This window comes from Populus euphratica, unplaced genomic scaffold (genome assembly GCF_000495115.2).
Source record: "Populus euphratica unplaced genomic scaffold, PopEup_1.0 scaffold57.1, whole genome shotgun sequence".
In the NCBI taxonomy this organism is placed as follows: domain Eukaryota; kingdom Viridiplantae; phylum Streptophyta; class Magnoliopsida; order Malpighiales; family Salicaceae; genus Populus; species Populus euphratica.
Genome location: NW_011499919.1, coordinates 692,793 through 698,939, shown reverse-complemented (window position 1 = coordinate 698,939; position 6,147 = coordinate 692,793).

Genomic DNA, 6,147 nt, shown 5'->3' with positions numbered 1-6,147 from the left:
CCATTAAATACAGATCTTATAATGGTTGATAAATTTTTAATAAGTGGAGAGATGTGTTTTGATAAGGAAAGGTTTTTATTATAGATGTTTGAGCCAATTTATATGTATTTTAATTAATTTTTTGAAACATTGAAATTAACTATTAGATAAGTATCAATAATTCTAAAATTTATGATATTTAAACTAGTGATAATCCAAAATTAAGATAACTTAGTTACTATTTTATATATTTTAATTAATTTTTTGGGATTCTAAAATTAATGACCAGATAAATATAAATAATTCTAAAATTTATTATACCCAAGCTAGTTATAATTCAAATTAAGATTTTAAATTAGTTAGTATTTTGATAAGCCAAGAGGTATACGTTAACAAGGAAGAAGGCAAAATTAAGTATTCTTTGTTTGTTACAGAATTGTTTAAAAAACTCCAACGGTCATTTTCTTTATCATCATGAACGGTCAAGGGATTATTATTAATTAAAATCAAACCTATTGGAATGAGGAAAGAGGTGGACCCATATCAAAAAAAAAAAATTAATAGAAAAGGTTGGAATTCGAAGTTTCTTAAGAAAAAAATGTAAGTGTGGATTAAGTTATAAACTCATTAGCAGAGTCGGTTTGGTTTTAATTCCCATTTGATACTTCCGTATTTGTTTTATTTTTTAAAACTTTTTTAACTGATTTTAATATGTTGATATAAAAATTAAATAAAATAATAAAATAATATTTTGATGTGTTTATAGTTAAATACCACTCTTAAAAAGTAGCACCACATTACCCAGCACACAGGAAGAATTTGATACTTCCGTATTTGTTTTATTTTTTTTTTTAAATTTAACTGATTTTAATATATTAATATAAAAATTAAATAAAATAATATTTTGATGTGTTTCTAGTTAAAAATCACTCTTAAAAAGTAGCACCACATTACTCAGCACACAAGAAGAAAAAAACCAAAGTTAATAAACTTATTTAATATTACAAGTTAAGTAGGTTGATCCCTAACAGTGTTTTTTTAATATTTTTTTAAAATTTTAAAATTATATCATTTTATAAAAATGAAAAAGCTAAACCAAAATTTAAGAGGATTTTGAATAAATTTGACTAAATTAACTTTCGATTTAATTCAATGGTGGGAAAAACTCAGTATTAAACCATGTATTCAAATAGGTTGGGAGTGTGCTATATATAATTTTAAGAAGAACAAAATTCATCTCGTTGCTGCTGCTGTGTCCTGTTCCTTGCAGCCAGTGATTTGTTATTCGACTAGGAGGGTGCTCGATGAACAAGGGACTAACGCCAAGCCATGTAGATAAGCTGGTAATGAAAGGGATATTAGGCAGTATTAAGCCCATGTTTAACAAAAGGGGCTCAGATTTACTTGATAATGCTACTCAAGAGGAATTTTCAGAGAAAAATATGAGAAAGAATTTATGGAAGGAGGAGGAACTTGATTTCAGGGCGAGAATCAAAGATGAAAAAGGTGATAAGGACCGGGCCATATATACATTACACTGTGCAGCAAATGACTTATCAAATCAAACAATTTTTAGGAGAGTGTCCATTTCAGCTCATCTTATCGTTAGATAAGCTGTCTCCCACTCAGACCCGATCTTGGTTCTCGTGAGTCTCTTAATTTTCTCACTGTTTGTTGCAGTATAAAAAACTGTCTTTCACCTGTTAATTATGACTCATTTCCTCTTCAAAATCTTAGCAATTTGGCTGGTCTTTTTCTGGCAATGTGTAGCTCGTATCTTCGTCAACCTTGTTTCTATCAAATCCCAGAGGATAGTAATCTTGTGATTAAACTTGGAATTTCTTTCGCAAAATTTGAGGTTGGAATCTTGAGAATTGTTGGATCTTTCTTAAACAAAGAAATTTAGTAACAGTAAACCAAGATGAGTGTTTGATTAATCGGTTGGAATCATGTTTAGCTGAAATATTACCGAAATAGAGTTTTTTTTTATGATAGAATTAGGATTAGATAGTGCAAGAAGGCCGACATATTATTATATCGGCTTAACAAAGCTCTTAACTACAATTACACACAATTTGACTAAGAGGTTTACAATGAGATTAGTGTTAATCTTACAAAAGATTCTGGTCAATCACTTCATTGTTTTTTTATAAATAAATTTTATGAGGAAATATGTATAGGATTAGCATTATTTTTTTATGATCGATAGTTGCTGCAATAACTTCAAGTCATCGGTGACTCCTTAAAGAAATTATGTAAAACTTTTTTGTTATGTAACTCGTTATAAAAATTAAATTAATATTTACCAAGGTCATCTTGACTTTAGGTCATATAAGAAAGAAAAAAAAATTATTATGCGGTTGCTGTTATTCGATGGTGGCCAATGGCATATTTGAGCTTCAAGTCTTCACATGATGATGACTGTATTGAAGCAGGATATACCATGGACTAATTCAAGAAGAAGAGATAACCTATATTGCCCATTTTTTATGACTTGTAAACTAGAATTCGAAACCTATTTTTCGAGTTTTTCTTCCCCAATAGTGAGTATATTTAGGCTAAATATTTTAAATTTGAAAAAAAAACAAATTAATTTGAGTTGAATAAGGTAAATTAAAATAATACCATTTCAAAAGTATTTTTTTAAAATAAAAAATAAAATGATATTATTTAAAAAATCAAATTAATTTTTAACTCAATTATCTTGTAAGATGTCACATCAAATTAATTTTTATTTTATTTAATTTAAAACTTGAGTAAAATTAACAAGGAAATAAATTAATCTCTCGGCTCGGGTTAAATTTAATGACATTTACGAAGTTATTTCTTGTATTGTTCTCTTACTTCCTCCTTGTTTTCTAGAAAATAATACATAAACATTAATTATCTCTATGTATAGATTAAATTTAATTAGACACTAATCTAAAGTTTAATTTTGATATGGAAAAGTTGATCCCAAAATATCACATGACATGAAAGTGGGAAAAAAATATTATTTGCGTGGGTAAGAGATAAACAACTACATTAAAAAGTAAGAAATAAATTCCATAGCCTCTTTTTTTATGCGTGGAATCCATGCATTTTGCTGGCATCATTTTTCCACCTTTAATGAAATGTCATGAAGGTCATAATCATTCTCTAATGTCCATTTCTGACCTCTAGATCTTGTTGGCTCCAGAACCAAGTGGAACTTGTGCAATGCACAGATCATAAGATTTTTGTTCGAAACAATCATATAACAACAGTGAGAAAGATTTGGTGACCTAAGAAACTACAAAGTGGTGCATTTGAAAAATCAACAAGATCAGCTGATTTGTATTTCACAAACTCGTTAATCACGGCAAAATTCATGGGTTATATAGATTAATTTGGATAAGTAGGTCGAGTTTTGATTTAATGGCTTCCATTTTGTTAATTTAATTTGATGATATTAAGTTTTACTTAATTTATTTAAAATTTAATTCAGATCATATTTTAGATTAATATATTACATATTTATCCTGTTAAGCCCAACAGAATTTAATAACATTATATATAAATATATTTTTCGTGAAAGACTCAATATGAAAACTAATATGAAATTTTAGTGATTTTCATAACTTTTTTATTTTAAATTGTTATATGTTATGGGATAATTAGTGTTGATACCAAACATATAGAATCACGAGTGTCATGATTTATAATTTTAATTGATACTTATTTTTATATTGAATATAGTATGGATGATATCACAAATATTGATACTTATTTTTATATTGAATATAGTGTGGATGATATCACAAATAATAATTATATTGATGATTGGAAATGAATATGATAAAGTAATGGGTGGGTGTGGATTTTGAGGGATGAGAATTTCCACCATGAAAATTTTATACAATAATAATGTTAGACTTGAAATTAATAGATTTGATAATAATGGGTAGCTGATTTGTGTTAATTAAGTTAATTTCAAGCCAAATTTTAGTCATAATTATGATTTTGTTTTAACTCTCAAAATTGAACTGCCTAAACACTACTAGGTTCCCCGTAAGCGAGATTTGTTCTGGTTCCACGTTAAAAATAATTTCCAGTCATATTAACCAGATTAAATGTTTCTTTGAACGATCTTAAAGGTATATTTTTACATTGATTTAATGCATTGAAAAAAACTTAATAAATTTAATTGAATTTTGACCTAAAATTCAAAATTTACCAATAAATCAATGAAGTTAGCTCTCATTGAGCTAGAGATTAGGTGCCCCAAATCATTATATTAATTTTTTAAAGATTATTATTTTTTTTCTTAGAGATTAATGTGTTCTTGGATCACTGTCCACACACACATAGATTATTTTTTTTTTAATTTTATGTGGTCAATACAAATACAAATCATCGCAACATAAACAATACATTTCTAAAACAGTTTTTTTAATGATATAATATTATTTAATACTAAAACCTGCACTGTTGATATTGCATGTGTCATACTCATGTTCCTCTTTATGATTTAGAGGTCACTTTAGCCATTTTGGAAACAAACGCATACAAGAAAACAAAACAAAATGATTCTTGCAGGCAGCCTCTGCGAGATATGACCCTCAAAACCCAGAAGGTAGACTGCTAAACAGTTCATCATGTGATCATAATCCAGTTAAAATGGCGGTGTCAAGGGTGGAAGCTACTGCTCAAGCTGTCATTTCCTAACAGCTCAATTAGGTAAGTGACCCGCCTCTCCCACCATCCTTTGTTTCCAGCAAGAAAGCAGGCTTTTGCTCTTGTGGTCTTCGGACACTCAACAGGCTTTATGATTCTTTTCCTATAATCATTCCCCCAATCTCAAAGAAGAAACTGAACTCGATAGCCAACCCGTTTGAAGGCCTAGATTGATAATTGTGTGTGATTGACATGTAAATAAGCAAGAAAACTTTTTTACTTGAATATCAAATAACTTAATATTAAAAAAAAATTAATTTAACTGGAGTTAATTTATTCACCTCACAACCATAAAAATATAATTGGAATAATAGCATTTTAAAAAATATAAATATATAAATTAATTTTTAATAAATTAAACATTGAAAAATAAAAAAATAAAATCAAAGTTAATAAAAAAACATAAGAAAAAGACTAAAGTCAACTCTTGAGGGATAAAAAAACAAATAATAATAATAAAGAATTAAATTTGATATAAAAATAATTTGAAATCAAATATTAAAGAATAAAACTAAAAAAAAATAGAAGAAAATAATTAAAAAATAAATAGCAATTAAAAAAATAATGACTAAATTTAATATAAAAATTAAATAAAATCAAATAAAAAAATAATATAAAAAGATAAAAAAATAAACGAGAAGCAATTAAATAAATAAAGAGCAAATTATTTAAAAAACAAATGAAAAAAATATGTATTTTATCAAGGAAAAAAGAGAAAAAGATGGAAAAGAAGAAAAAAGTTATATCAAAACCATATTGTTATTAAAATATATTTTATATACATCAAATACTTAATTGCCTCTAAATCTATTTGATAATTATAAAATAGCCATAATGAAATTTCAAGAATATTGAAGTATTTATGTTGTGAAAAAAGAGATAAAGAAGAAGAAGCCCCTTTCCGCTTAGTTAATCTTTTAAATTTTTTATTGGATTTGGGCTTAACTCAACATTGAATTCGTCATGACAAAACAACCAAAAACAATCTAGTACAGCTCAAATATTTTTTATTCGGACATGCTTGACAAACGTAGGCCTATCCTGGGCATCTACAAGTTCAGAGTTATCAATGTAGGGCGAAGCTTACAAGCCCAACACATCACACTAACTTTCTCATCTGCCAAATTACAGATTACCAGAATCCCACCAAACCCACTCGGCGTTTTATGATACCTCAATCACTGCTAAAATCATCATATGACCCCTCTTTTTCATGTATTTGATCAAATCAAGTTCTAAACTTTAAATCATCTCAAATTAACCCCTATAGTTTCAAATAAATGCAATCTTAAATCCTCTTTCCAGCTGCACTATACCACACAGAATTTACCTGACTGATAAAAAGATAATAAATTAGGATAAAGGGACTAAAATCACATTAAATTAAATCTTAAAGGGTTATTTTAACCTGATCCAGAATAGAGTTTTATTTGATCGAATTTGAGAAATAGAGGGACTGGACTTTATTTTAGC